At 40.8% G+C, this 14,608-nt stretch overlaps 1 protein-coding gene across 11 annotated transcripts in view; it reads right to left on the bottom strand.

The window, feature by feature from the left end:
- The window catches only part of DAB1 (DAB adaptor protein 1), a 483,333-nt gene that overhangs the window by 122,449 nt on the left and 346,276 nt on the right, over positions 1-14,608 (bottom strand). The window contains exon 1 of one of the 11 annotated variants that reach the window (XM_075097525.1): positions 6,166-6,232. The exons of the other annotated variants lie outside the window; for them this stretch is intronic. The gene's annotated coding sequence lies outside the window, so the exon portion shown is untranslated. Of the gene's footprint in view, positions 1-6,165; positions 6,233-14,608 lie in introns of those variants that run through there. 11 annotated transcript variants of the gene reach the window in all.

Below are 14,608 nucleotides of genomic sequence, written 5' to 3'. Positions count from 1 at the left end.
AAATTAACACAGCACATCAGCTGGTTAGCTGGCCAGAGATTAACTACAGTTCTAGTTATTCATTAATGTCCCTTCTCCGTAATTTAAGAAAGTAATACACTGCAAACACTGAAATAGTTTTGACAGTTTAAATCACTTTTCACAGTAAAGGCCGTGAACCCACTAGTACTTTCAAATCCAGGCTCTTTTAACATTTTAAAATGCTTCAGTAACATTACACTGCCATGCACCGTCTGAAGTGATTTAATATTGCTGAAGTGTGTCAGGGGCTTTCTTTAATAAGCTCCTCAAATCTGTAACTGTATTACGGAATATTCAAAGATAGCTTTTCAAAATCTGCTGAACTGATTTTGGAATACAAAATTCCCTGTTCCTCCTCCATGGAATCTGAATAAGTGCCACATAGCAAAAAGGAGGAAAAATCAAGCAATGTACAGATCAAAGTCACAGTGCTTGATAAATACCCCTTCTTGGAATACCTGAATAAACTAAAAGCATTTTGCTTAACGTTCTTAGTTAAGAAAACAGTAGGAAAGGACAAAGGAAATGAAGGTTGATCACAGAGAGGAAAGGAATAAGGTAACAGCCCCAAAACTGACAGTATTCCAGGATCTAAAGCGCTCTTTGGACAGGCCTGTGGACAGGGAGATGCCTCTCCCCCAAACACGGTTATGGCGGGACACCACGTGCAGTGACCGCTGGGCTCTGGCACAGATCAATGCACTCCCTACAGTGCTGCGAGGGAACCACCTCACCCTACCATCGACAGAGTCGCTCTTAACTTCCGCTTGAAATCCCCCCAGCAAACAGGGAGAAAAGGGCTGCAGAGAACAGATGTCCCTCACAACCCCCATCTCTCTCCCTTCCCCTCCACACAACCCAATTTAATAATACTTAGTTTTACAGCACAGTAGGGATGCATCAGTCTTTACAGCTCAATGGCACTTACTTAAAGCACCTCTCAAGTCACAGCTGGATTGACAGTTTATTTTTCTAGAATTTGGATTTATATTTACCTAAAGGTTAACTGCATAATTTTACAAGAAGCACTAACATGAACCACTTAACAAAAAGAAAATATTTATAATAGGTCCATTTATAAAAACAAACACACACACACACACACACCCCAAATTAAAAATAAATACAAAATACCTCCAGGGTCAAGAGTTAAGCAAGTTTTTATGTCTCAGAAGACTGCTGAGGGTACAAGGCATCAAGAACGTCACCTCCTGTTGTCAGCTGCTTTCAACAGGATGGCTGAAATAGCAGCATCTGAATGGCACTGAATATTTTAAAATAACAACATATGACTGCTATCTCATTTGAAACTCTCCAGAAAAACTATATCCCCTCGAGGCTACCCCACTGAGTAATATTTTTTAAAATAAATGCACGTCTGTTTTTGGACAGGTTCACATATTGATTTACTTTAAAACCTAATCAGGTCATACTCTCGCAGGCTCATAGATCCTTGAATAAAGTAATAGCTGTCTTTGTAAAGGAGCACATAAACATCTGTCAGAAGCAAGCTATAGTTCAAACCGAATTTGCTACAGAGACAATTTCTCCAAAAGTGTAGGTCTTTATGTAAGCTACATTAGTAAACTTTCATATACTGTCCATATTTCAGCCGTTTATTACCCAGATGAGAATGGCAGTCAATCTGCTCTTCACCGCAACAGCTTTTATTGTCTCCTCCAATCTAGGTCACCGTTGTTAAATACTACGGTCTTCCGACTGTGGGAAGTACTGCAGCATGTATTTTATCAATAAGATGCTATTTTCTTTGATCAGCTCTGCCACATTTCTGTCCCTGCTCTAAAGACAAAATTTTGTTAGCTGCATTTAAAAAAGAAAACCCATCATCTCACATGTATCCACTCTAACAGTCTTCTTGGGTGTCTTGTTACTGTTCGAGCTATTACAATGTTATGTGCATGCCACAGCTTTTCCTAAAGAGGATTCAGAACTCTTAGTTTTAACAAAATGCTGACATTTTCTGTTCCCTTATTAAGTGGCTACAGCAGGAACACAATCAGCGCATTCTGGAATTAACTGGCTTTTAATTCTAAGAGAAGTCTTAAGCCTGCATTTTGTATTACTCCTACACCAGCATAAAACCTAAAGCCTTAGTGAAGAAATATTTTCATAAATTCACTTTGCTGTTAGGATTAACACAGGTTGGACTTTTTATGTGCAGGGAAATTAGTCACGTGCTCCACCCGCCTCCCCCGTGCATTTTTAAAACAACAATTTCTGTCAACTCATTTGTCTTTTCAACCACGCTTGAGCGATCTCATGAAGGGGCTATTAGGCAACTTTCCCTGGCCCAAGTTATGAAGGAGGTCAGACAAGATGATCATCATACTTCCCCTCTGGCTTTAAAATACATGAATTTATTAATTTTCTTCAGGGCTTCAAAACTTAAGAAGTTCCCTCCCCTGAAACTGTTTTCCATCTGCTTATGTAAAGGAAAAGCAGTCTTAGAAAGGATTTGTAACTAAGGCCTGGCATTCCCATGGTATTTAAGTTCTCCACAGCCCTAAAGTGGGATTTGACAAGAGGATGGTACCTCCCAAAGCCTGGTTTGACAAAACAAAAACCATGCTGCCATCCTTAGCTCTTGCTTTTATACCTCTGAAGTCTTGCAATTCATTTCCTTTCCACCAAAGCACCCAATATAATTATCCATAGGGGAACTTCGACGCGCATGATTTTGCAAGTGTTAAACAAAGCCCAAACATTTGAAAGAACAAAATGTTAAGTGACCAAATTATTTTAGAAGTGCTGTGACCCTGGAAAACTGGAAACAGTTCAAGCACAAAGGGCTGCTATCCAGGGAGGAAAATGTTACTCGTCAACTTCTCATCTGACCATGAAGCCTAACACACAGAACTTCAGTGGGACTGCACATGAACAGATGCTGGAAAAACCCGTCCTTGCCACCAGTGCCCTTTACACCCTCCAGAGAGAGGAGGCCATGAAATCCTTTGGAGCTGCTCACACTATCTTGTACTCATCAGCTCACTTCCCTAACGGTCAGGTCTGGTGAACATCCTGCAGGAAGCTACTTGGTATCAGAGTATTGATCTTTTACAGAAGGTACTGCACTAATTCCAAATTGAAACCCAAGGACTGGTCCAAAACCCAGTGATACATTTCAGGTAATTAAGGGCCTATGAGAACCAGAAAATGAGGAAGAAGAGGTAAAAGAGAGTGCTTAAGATACTGACACAGAGAAGAAAATGAGAAGTAAAGCAAACAGAAGATGTCTGTGTAGATACTTCAGTAAAGCAAATTCTGTAACAATGTGTTTAGCAGCAAAACCTAAGCCAGTTCATGAATTAGAACCCTGGCTAGCCCACAAAAGAAAACAGTCTCCGTTAGAGAAGAGGGACTGGGTGCATGCAACAGTCTAGTTTTGTCATTTGCCCACAGAACAGCACAATAAACTGTTTCTAGTGACAAAGTCAAATGACTTTCTGTCATGGCAAGGCATGTCAATCACTGCTTTTTCCTGCAATTTCTTTACCGATATTTCTGTAGCTTGTAAAGGTAAAAGGCAGCTTACTGTTCACGCGCACAAACTGAGATCCTGCACAAAAATTCATTCCCTCAGCAGACATGTGGAAAGCCAAGTGCCCGGTTTAGCTCCTCAAATCTCCCCTTGCAAACTGCAAATGCCTCTCTGAAACCCAGCACCCTACTTCTTCCTCCTCCTACCTCCCTAAGATACACAGCTTGCAGAGACTCAACCGCCTCCGTATCTCATACTTAGTTCTGTTTGCCCTGAAATGAGCAAGTACTCCCCTCCACCTCTAATTTTCTATACATAAAGATGAAGGGAGGAGATTTATGTGCTTTATTATGCTGTCTGTACCACGTCTGTAGTAAGATACCAGACCAATACTTCCTGATTAACCCTTTTTAATTCTTCCGACATCAGAAAACTACTTAGTACTCAAACCATAACACTGATTTCCCCATTGTATGTAGTTCCTATTTGTTTATTTGTATTTATAAAATACTTCTGGTATCTCCTGAAAACAAGAAGCTTGTTTTTTTTTTTTAAAAAAAACCAACATGTAACTAAGGCCAATAACACATTTTATTAGATTTACTGTGGTTTACAATATGCTTCATTATTCTGTCTCTAGGGCATGTTTCAGGCATGCTACCCAGCTCCTCAGATGGTGTAAACAGCATCACTGAAGCTGATTTACCACTAGAAGAGCATCTTGCCAAAAAATTGACCTATAAAATATTTCTAAAGTAAGATGTTTATTAGTATTCCAATGACAGCAGGAATAATTACTAAAATTCCTCCTGGAAATCACTCCATGTAGTGGTGAATACTACACTCCACCTCAGCAATTATTCACCAGAAGTGCTGTGAATTTTCGACTCACAAGAAAATGCTGACTGGATTAAAATGATGCTTTTCACAGGAATGAATTGATATCATCAACATTTTTAATGGGAAATTACTAACATTCCATTTTATTAGTTAGTTTCTATTTTATATTATAGAGGACAAAATTCTGGAAACAAAGGCAAAACAGAACACATCGACCTCGCTGTAACAGAATTTTTGAAATATACTTTCAAAGTATCCCATTTTGCATTCAGGGAAAAACTACATTTTGTCCGTTAATAATTTCTCTGAAGAAGGATATTCAGATACCTTTAAGAAAATACGCTAGATTTAAGCGAGTTGCTAAAGGCTAACAGAAGACTATTTGCATTTTTTCCTTCCATGCTTTCAACATGAAATGCATCCTCTTAAAAGAATTTCTATAATCACACTTTTTTTTAAAGAGAAAAAACACCAAACAAACCAAAAAACCCCACCCAGCACTGAGAACGTAGGACTTGCTGCTCTTTCCTGTTCTGCTCTATTGCTGGCCAGAGCTAGTGCTGCGTAACTCCAGTGCTGCTGTGTTCCCTCCAGCTGGTCTCAGTCTGATTTCCAACAGTCAGCTATCGGCTTCAGCTCTGTGAAATAACATTTAACCTCCCTGCCACAGGTTTTGTTAATGCCTCTCTCTTCTTTGAGCTAGGTATATACCTGGGAGCATCATCGGGCAGTGTGAGCAGCATTGCTTTCAGGAGTCTTGCAAGTCTAGAAGAGACAGAATTAAACCCCAAATCTATTGCCACAGAAAATTAAAGGCTGGAAATCAAAATGGAAATTACAGTTATTAAAAACAGTTGTGGCAGCACTGTTTGCCTTCAGTTCCATACGAAAGCATGCAAGTCTGCTGGACAAGTGCATTTGCAGCCTTGAACGAACAAGTCAGTCCTGAAAAAGGTTAGACAGACACAGACTTCCCTGCACTCTCCCACCAGACCCTGGGAAGGCAGCTCGTGTTTGCTTCTCCTCTACCTGTACAGCCGGGAACGCAACTCCAGCCCAGGGAGCTGAAAATGAGTAACAAAACCCCCGTGTGCTAGGCGTATAAATACTACGCGCACTGTTCCTTTAAGCATATTTTTCTGCTCTGAGATTCAAAACTCTGCTCAAAGTGCTATTGGTAAGCTTTTGCAGGGTATTACACAAAAAAAGAGCATTGCCACTGAACGAAACAGGCTTAAAAGCTTCACATCCTTCCTTCAATACCGAGAGGCTGCTGTGTTACCAGATAACATAGTAGGTCATTCAGATTTTAGTAGAGATTCCCTGTGCTCACAGTGAAAGCAAATTACTTAAATGCTTTTCCTATATGAATTGCATTATGCCAAGACTTTACTATACCCAAATGACTACGTTGCTGACCCTGAAGCAGAAAACAAAAAATTTCTGGTAGCCCTGTGTAAGAACAAACAAGAAACAAAACTCACAACTGCTACAAACACTGCCCAGGCACAGCCTGACTGTGATCTGACTTCCACTAGCAGAAAACTGCCTTACCTCCATTAAAGTCAATAAAGTCACACCAGCACAAAATCAATAGCATTACATTTGACTTATATTGGCATAACTCCATTGATTTTAATGGAGTTGGAGTTACACCAATTTTATGCTGGTGTATCTGCATTAGTGTCAGTGAAGTTATGCCGGCATGACTGATGTAAACAACACCAGTCCAACCAACCTCTATATGTCTAAAGTTCAATGTCATTAACTCTAAAGCAATAAGAAATTGCAAATCTGTACATTACCAAAGCAGGGTCTTTGGAATTTAGTTTTGCAAAGAACGGCTCTTTTGCAATCCTCTTGACACCAAAGAAACAAAGTGAAGACTAAGAAGGAAAAAAGGACAAAGTACACAGTTGGGATCACAGTATTCTGTAATTAGAGCTGTTAAATGATTACTAAAGCGCAGTGGTGCAATCACGTTGAAGGAAAGGGAGAAGTATGCAGTCAGGAGCATCACCAGGGAGAAGGTAAAAGCAAAGTCAGAGACACCATGTTTTATATTTAAATGCAAATTCCTCACAATCAGAATCTGTGCCTTCTAATTGGAAGAAAAGGTTATGGAATTAAATGTCTCGCATCCTGGACAGCTCAGCATGTTTTGAAGTGGCACAGTAAGTTGAAGATAACTTATTAATCTCCTGTCCTTTATAAAAAGTATCTTCATTCAGCTCTTTTTTATTTCTAGATGACTTAATATTGCAAGTGAGACTGAACTGGGACTCACCCTCTCATTCATTTTAACTAAAATACAGCACAATACCTACACAAGATCCAACTTAAGCTAAAGTTTGAAATCTGAAATAGAGCTTGAAGTGATGCTTTATACTGGCCTCCTTAACAGATGTGAATTTTGCACCAACTTTTTCAGGTCCCTTTGAGATTTGCTCAGTCACCTGAGTTAACCTACACATCATGCCCCTCAATTTTCTGAATGCTTCCTGACATTACAGCAAAGCAAAGCAAACTTTCCTAACGTCAACAAAAACAAAAAAAACCCTATGCCAAGATCTTTATTCACTGCTATTTTTCAACACTCAGCCCTTGCTCCCTGACAGTTAAGTATTAGGCAAACTAATCAGAGGACTTCACCTTGCTGTAAACGGACTTTTGATTTATTACACCAAACCCAACCACCAGACTTCTACCAAAGTTCATTGACTAGCAGAGCAAAGGGGAAAAAGCAAAAAGCTTTCTGGGACTGTGTGAATTTACACATACAACCAAAAATTATTTTTACACTGTCGTTCCACGACTGACAAAAATGTGCATTTTAACTAGTCTAGTAAATTAGTTTTACCTACAGAAATACTTCTGACAATTCCATTTACATACTCCAGTCTTCCAATCAACAATGTCACTCATGAAGGTAATTCCACACAACTGCTAAGACAAACAGCAGGCAGACTTCTGAACAATAACCAAACAGAAGTATCTGAGAATGGCTGCTAGATTTTAATGGAGCAATTTCAAACCATAAATAATGCTCTTGAATTCACTTATCTGTTCTCATCTCATTTGTGAATGCAGTGCCTTGTATCTGATTATGTTATACACTGCTCCACAAATGCCTCTGCTTTGTATCAGGAACAATGTTAACCACTTCAAAAGGGAGGAAGCGCCTCCCATAAGAAGTCAGGCTCTATGCATTTTCTGTTCGTGGGTAAGATTCAGCAGCGTTTCTAGATAATAAGACAGTGCTCTTCCCATAGCTGGAAAATATACTAGGGGGGGAAAAAAACCCCCACCCAACAATCTAACCCTTGAAACTGCATGGGCCAGGTGTTGTTTTCTGCATCGTAATTCCATGCAGAGAAACATCCATACAAGGAGGCACACCGGTCTCCACCCATGCAACTGAAGAGGTCTACATGACGACATCATACACTTAGAGAATCAAAGCCTAAGTGATCAGGTTAGAGACCCTGTAAAAAGAATTACTTAAAAAGAAAAATCAAGCCACTGCCAGGCTAAAATGTGGGGGGGGGGGGGGAGGAAAGATGCTCTTGATTATTCAGATGGGTAACTCTTAAGCAGCTAAATGAGTATATGGACCTGCAGGAGTGGCAATGAATGACAAAACCGTGCTTATTTTCTAAACATTTTTAAAAATCACCCAAGTAGCACGCAGTGAGAAGCCATTCACCTTCTACTGTCATGCTACAGTTTATTCTCTCTTGGAAGCAATTACAGGACAAATGCCAAGCTACAGAAGGTATTTTTCCAGCAGCAGCATCTGGCTTCTTGGCAGACTCCTCAGGCAATTTTATTGGAAGCTTTAGAGATGCTGTTGGGTCATTCCTAGTTATATTGCTCATGAGCTGTCTGGCAGTTTTTTCTTCCTAGATGTCATAATCCTGATTTACCTTGAAGGAATTAGCACACTTTCATCCATTTCAAAAACAGTTGACCTGCAAGGCATTTAGGGGCTATCTACAGAGCCATAGTAAAAGTCACCGGTCTAAATCTGTGTACCTTTCAGCCAGCAGCATTTCGGCATCCGTTGCCTAACGCATCATCATGAAAACAAGTAAGCCATGTAAAAGCTCTGTGTATGCATGTGAGTCTTACTGGTAAACTGAATGCATTAAAGGGAAAAACATAAGATGCATGAAAAATTAATTAGCAAAAAAAAAAAGGTAAGCTGGGGCAACAGCAAATCTGTGTCTTTATTTAATACGAACTGCTCTCATACAGTGAAGACAGTACTGTGCTGTATCCTGCAGTAAGGGACAGTGCACATGAAGTCCATGAATGCTTCTGGCAGACAGCAAGCATAAATTGAAATACAAGGGGATCCACTAAGTCAACAGAGGGAAAACAATTTCTGAGAATCTGCTTCTTGCCACTCCTCCATTAAGCGCAGTGCCTCTGAGGGGGCATGTGGAAGTAAAGAGAGCCTATGTCCTTTGCTCTCCCTACAGCCTGTCCCTTCCCCCTCTCGAACCCCAGCAGCTAAGATCTGCATTATTCTGCTGCTGTGATCATGACTAATCCTCATCCAGAAGGACGAAAGACAGGATGCTGTTTTTACCCTCCCTCTTTACATACCAACAAAATCAAGACCACAACAAAAAGGCTTTATGTCAGTTTAGAGCAGTCCTCTGGAATTAATACAGAGAAAGGGGACAGAACGTTATAGAAAGCACATTTATAGTCCATAACACAGGTGGGATCCTCCTTTTTTAGAAGACTCTTGTGCAACTACTTACAAGAAATATATCCCCCAATTAAAAAACAAAAAAAGGCAGATGTGGGTCATTACTACTACATTTTTAAAGACTTTCCCAGAAAGGTATGCCTGGATGTCTTCTTGTTACTTCCCCCCCCCTTTCTTTTGAGAGTTTTCTGAGATATAAAAAACTCCCACAAAATCCTGTACCAGGTTATTTTGCAGGAAAAGAAGTCCTAATGCCCAAAGGTAAATAGTACAGGAAATGTACTCTATAATTTAATCAAGGGCTATAGATCTTGGACTTTTCAGCAACAGGAGTACACTGAACAACATAAGACAAGATTGACAGCACTAAGAAAGATGCACATACCCAGGCCAAACAAAAAGCCAAACGGAGCTCTGTCATCAGCAGAGTGCAACTGAATCTAACCAGACACAGAATTCAGACTTGGCTAATGTGAATTGACTAATAGAATTCCACCTTATGCAGGGCAAAACATATTCTGATTACAGGCCATTGGTGCTTGCAGGTTCTAAATTTAGGTATCATTAAGGCCAGGTGAATCATTAAGTGAACTAACCTGAATTTTATCCATATCAAAGATTTGTACTGTCCACAAATATATACCTGTCTGATTTAAACCATGTATTCACTCTCATTACTTTGTCTTTTGCATATCACCATTCATTAATTAAAATTTCTGCAGAATCACAGTACTCATCAACAATGCAGTCTGGGTTTTAAAATACTGTGCAATGGCGCAAACTGAAAAATCAATTACTTAGGCTCCAGTACCTGAACAGAAGTTACTGGCACACTAGAAACCAAGCCTATTTTAGAGGAGATGCAACACGAAAGATTCCCTTGTTTACAAGCTTGTTTCTGCAAAGTACTAAGCAATCCCAATGAGCAGGTGAACATCTGAATATATGTTGAAGACTAAACTTCCAGTGATGTCCTAGATTTCACCAACTACACAAGTGAGATGAAAGTTGCACACATAGACACACAGAGGGTCTCCTGGATGCAGCAAAGATCTAAAATATTTTTATAAACTGTCTTTGATTATACAGTCTCAACAAGGCCTGTAAGTTGAGAAAGCAATCAGAAATAACCAACAAATGAGTGTACTTCAGTACAGCAAAGAAAACCAATTAAAAATCTAAGTTAAACGTTGATCTACCTTGTACACTGCTCTCCTGAAACTCCTGGAACACTTAAAACAATGTATATTATATCCAGGGATCATATAATCTAATCTGAAATAAAGACTCTGTTACAATGAGAAACAATTGTTTAGCCAGCCGAGTTCAAAGCCAAAAGGTAAAGAATACCTAATCCAATTAAATTGAGAGGGAATTTAGGAATGCAAAATTTAATTACTCTACTTGGAAGGTAGCCAGGACCATTGGGTTAAGCACCCATGCCCTTGTGAAAGGACCATGGGAAATCAAATAACTACCAGTGGTCAGGCCTGCGGCTCTATTTCTCCTTTGAGCAGGGCACCCTGGACAGCCACGTGCCCTCTAGCTAAGCCCCAGGTAAAAACGTTAGCTCCTGAATGGCAGTGTTTCCAGCAGTGCCTTGGGAGCTTCCTCATGACGCCCAGCATTAAGTAGGCCTGGCCTTGCCCAGTTTGTGAAATCAGACAGGCTCTCAGTACAATATGATGAGACTGCAGATGATGCCCAACTAAAGCCATTCAGATAAATACACATTCAACGAAGTTACTGCCCATGTGTCACTTCAACATTTTGCCTTGTTTTGGTTTGGTTGCTTTGGTTTTTTTTGTTCAATTCCACAGATTATAGAGCAGGAAGCAATAATATTAGTTTTGGAAGACATGATGTTTGTCTTACCCACTCAAATTAAGTAATGAAAATAATGAGAGCGTTACAAAAACCAGAGATGATTAAGAACTTGACAACCATTCTATCCATTTCTCTGCCAAGGAGGATTTGTTCTTAACATTCTTCTGCTGTTCTTCAGACTTTTAAAATGACGCCAGCAGTAAGACTCACATCTCCTTCCTTCAGAGACATTCATACATTCAGACTGATTCGGAGGAAGAAGTAAAACCCGAGAACAGAGGTTGCGCCAGCTTCATATCATTATTCCGAGTTAACTGCTAAGAGATTATCTTGAGCAATTACTCCTGTCCCTTACTGCGCACACATTACAAATACCTGTAATCCTCATACAGCTCAACTCTATCAGTGCTAAACCAATCAATCTATCCCCTTCAGGTAAGATCTAATGGTAAAATCACATACCACTGGGTTTATAACCCAGACTATCACAGTTTCCATTATTCAATATTGCTTATTATTTTGTACTTACACAGTCAGGGAGATGTGATTTTATTGCTTGCAAATCATTCTTACATTAGTCTTATGCTGTTAAAACTTCACTCTGCTTTTCCAGATAAGCTTTTTGCTTTCTGCATATTTAAATAGTAACTCTAATTATCCCTACTTGATTGCCCTCCTCTTGCAAAGCTTTTCTGCAATATCATCTGCACTGAATTCTTCATCCTGCTTAGATTTTTAAAAGCCCAAGATACATCACATTCGTTAATTTTAAAACAGCACAGAGGTGGGGTTGGTTTGTTTGTTTGTTTTAAAAACATGCATCCTGTGTTCCATCTTCAGATATATTTTTTCCAAAAACACAGCAAGAAGGCCAGATTCCAGATTATGACACTGGTAATAGTAACAGTACAAAATAGTGCCTAGAAATAGTCAATGAAAAAAGACTACCGACATATCAGATCAGGTAAGAAAAGCTGGATTCCTTGTCTAAAAAATACTGCTTTTGCAAACTATGCTTATGAGCTTTCACAGAATGGTAGGTGTTGGAAGGGACCTCTGGAGATCACCTTGTCCAACCCCTCTGCTTCAGCAGGCGCACTGAGAGCAGGGGGGACAGGGACGCATCCAGGTGGGGTTTGAATGTCTCCAGGGAAGGGGACTCCACAGCCTCCCTGGGCAGCCTGTGCCACTGCTCTGGCACCCTCACAGGAAAGAAGTTTTGCCTCATATTGAGGTGGAACTTCCTGCGTTCCAGTTTGTGTCCATTGCCCCTTGTCCTGTCATAGGGCACCACTGAAAAGAGTCTGGCCCCATCCTCTTGACACCTACCCTTTAGATATTTATAAGCATTGATAAAATCCCCCCTTGGTTTTCTCTTATCCGGGCTTAACAAACCCCAGCGTCTCAGCCTTTTCTCGTAAGAGAGATGCTTCTGTCCCCTGATCATCTTGGTAGCTCTCCACTGGACTCTCTCCAGTAGTTCTCTCTCCCTCTTGAAATGAGGAATCCAGAACTGGATGTAGTACTCCAGATGTGGCCTCACACAGGTGGAATAGAGGGGGGAGGATAACCTCCCTTGACATGCTGGCCACACTCCTTTTAATGCACCCCAGGATACCGTTGGCCTTCTGGGCCACAAGGCCACGTTGCCAGCTCACGGTCAACTCGCTGTCCACCAGCACTCCCAGGTCCTTCTCAGCAGAGCTGCTTTCCAGCAGGTCAACCCCAGCCTGTACTGGTGCCTGGGGTTGTTCCTCCCCAGGTGCAGGACCCTGCACTTGCTTTTGTTGAATTTCATGAGGTTCCCCTCGGCCCAGCTCTCCAGCCTGTCCAGGTCTCGTTGGGTGGCAGCACAACCTTCTGGTGTATCAGCCACACCTCCCAGTTTTGTATCATCGACAAACCTTCTGGATTAATTTCCAATCACAGTCACATAAAACACTACACTTCTATTTTGTAGATATACAGAAGCTACATGTGGCTACATAGTAGCTAAAATTCATCATATTCAATGCATTAACTCTGGTAATCCATTCAAAGAAATGCACATTACAGTAGCCCAAAACACAACAATAACATTCTTACAAGAATTTTATTAGCCTTTTTGGTCATTTTTGTAGAGATTTTCCTATTTTGGTTACTGACAAGGTATTTTGGTTTAATTATAATGGTGTTTGGTAACATCACGTGTTGTTAAAAGTTGCTTGACATTTCCCCTTATGAATTCTCATTTTAGCTTCTTATAACTTTATCAAACCAAAGTACATCTATTAGAGCTGCAATCTTCCACACCACATAGCAAAAGCAATGATACACACAGTTCAATCTCCAAGACCTTGTCCTGCTGCCCTGAGGCATACAGTCATCCCTTCCTCCTCCTGCCATGCTCACTAAGCAACAAAGTTTCCTGAAGACAGTGACTGCCTTTATCTGCAGTGCTGATTTTGATCCTCCAGCACAGGTCTGTTCTTTTGCACTAAGACCTTACATGGAAAGAAAACTTACTAGGTGACTGCATACACGATTTGCATTCAGTTATCTTCCATCTGGACAATATTAATTTTAGCATTTCTTTACTGATGTGCTTGGCTCTGTAACAGTAACTTACATTTTTATGTACGTGCGCAATAACATACCGGAGAAAGAGGCAACACAGGTGTACTGCAACAGTGGAACCTGGCTTGCAAGCTGCATTCTTTCAGCACCTACTGCTGCAAAAGTTACTTTAGCAATATGCGGCAACAGTCTGGCAGAAGTGACTCTCTCTCTAACAAGACTGGCAGAGGACAGGAAAGAAAAACAGGAGGTCCAATTGTAAGTGTGACTTTCAGGTCTGTTTGTGTCAAAACAGTATCAAAAAGTGTTTGGAAAGATAAAACAGTCTTGAGGCCCTGAATGCTCACAGAGGGCTTCTATTATTATAAGCAATGGACTACTTTCTTAAATAAAACAAACCAAGCAAACACACAAAGGCACAGTAGTCCATCTTTGAGCCAAAGACTTTCCTTGGGAAACGTGACATTCAGCCAACAGAAAAAAAAAAGCTTCTCTCTTATCTTTCAGCCCCTCTCCACAAATTATACACCACTGAAGACTGACTGTACTCTATCTACCACCACCTCAAATGCACAACAAAGTACCATGCTCACTCCTGAGCCAGCTGGTTTCACGTACAGCACTGACAAGAAAGCAGGGCGGCAGGGTGCTTGTCCTACAAGTTCTGGCAAGTCAATCGACAGGGCTGACCTGAGCAAACTGACCAACTGGGAATAAAACTGCTGCTGCGCACATCCGGCACCAGGCTACACTGAGAAGCAGCCTGGTTGAAGAAGGCAAGACTGTTTGCCAGATTAGTTTCCCGCAAGGACGCTAGCTCAAAATCTTGTAACTGCCCAAGATGATGACAGAGGGGTTGTGAGGGCAAGTTCAGAACACCTGCAATACAGCCTCTGGTTCAAATAGGCAAGAAAGGACATCTGTCTATGTTCTGGACGGGGTTTTATTTTCCTTTTATTTTCTCCAGATTAATGACTTTGAACGGAACACATGCCTTCAGACCCACAGCAGAGATGTCCCGTTGTGATTTATGCTTTGCTCTGCTATAATGCTGTGGCTCTGATAAGAGCAGAAGCAAGCGTATCGGTTCTGTCGCTGGGTCCACCCGCAGGGACTGAACCTGCACCGGAGTCAGCACCACGAGG

This window comes from Phalacrocorax aristotelis, chromosome 6 (genome assembly GCF_949628215.1).
Source record: "Phalacrocorax aristotelis chromosome 6, bGulAri2.1, whole genome shotgun sequence".
In the NCBI taxonomy this organism is placed as follows: Eukaryota; Metazoa; Chordata; class Aves; order Suliformes; family Phalacrocoracidae; genus Phalacrocorax; species Phalacrocorax aristotelis.
This window is presented reverse-complemented; position numbering and strand designations above follow the sequence as displayed.